Source organism: Salvelinus sp. IW2-2015, unplaced genomic scaffold, assembly GCF_002910315.2.
Source record: "Salvelinus sp. IW2-2015 unplaced genomic scaffold, ASM291031v2 Un_scaffold3051, whole genome shotgun sequence".
NCBI classification, from domain to species: domain Eukaryota; kingdom Metazoa; phylum Chordata; class Actinopteri; order Salmoniformes; family Salmonidae; genus Salvelinus; species Salvelinus sp. IW2-2015.
Genome location: NW_019944343.1, coordinates 35,664 through 36,131, shown reverse-complemented (window position 1 = coordinate 36,131; position 468 = coordinate 35,664).

Here is a 468-nt window from a genome sequence, read left to right as displayed (position 1 = left end):
GTGATTATACTATAGAATGACAGGAGCCACTACAGTACAGATCACAGAGAATAGAGGTGATTTTACTATAGAATGACAGTGAGCCACTACAGTACAGATCACAGAGAATAGGGTGATTTATACTATAGAATGACAGTGAGCCACTACAGTACAGATCACAGAGATAGAGGTGATTTATACTATAGAATGACAGTGAGCCACTACAGTACAGATCACAGAGAATAGAGGTGATATATACTATAGAATGACAGAGAGCCACTACAGTACAGATCACAGAGAATAGAGGTGATTTATACTATAGAATGACAGTGAGCCACTACAGTACAGATCACAGAGAATAGAGGTGATTTATACTATAGAATGACAGTGAGCACTACAGTACAGATCACAGAGAATAGAGGTGATTATATACTATAGAATGACAGTGAGCCACTACAGTACAGATCACAGAGAATAGAGTTACATAGC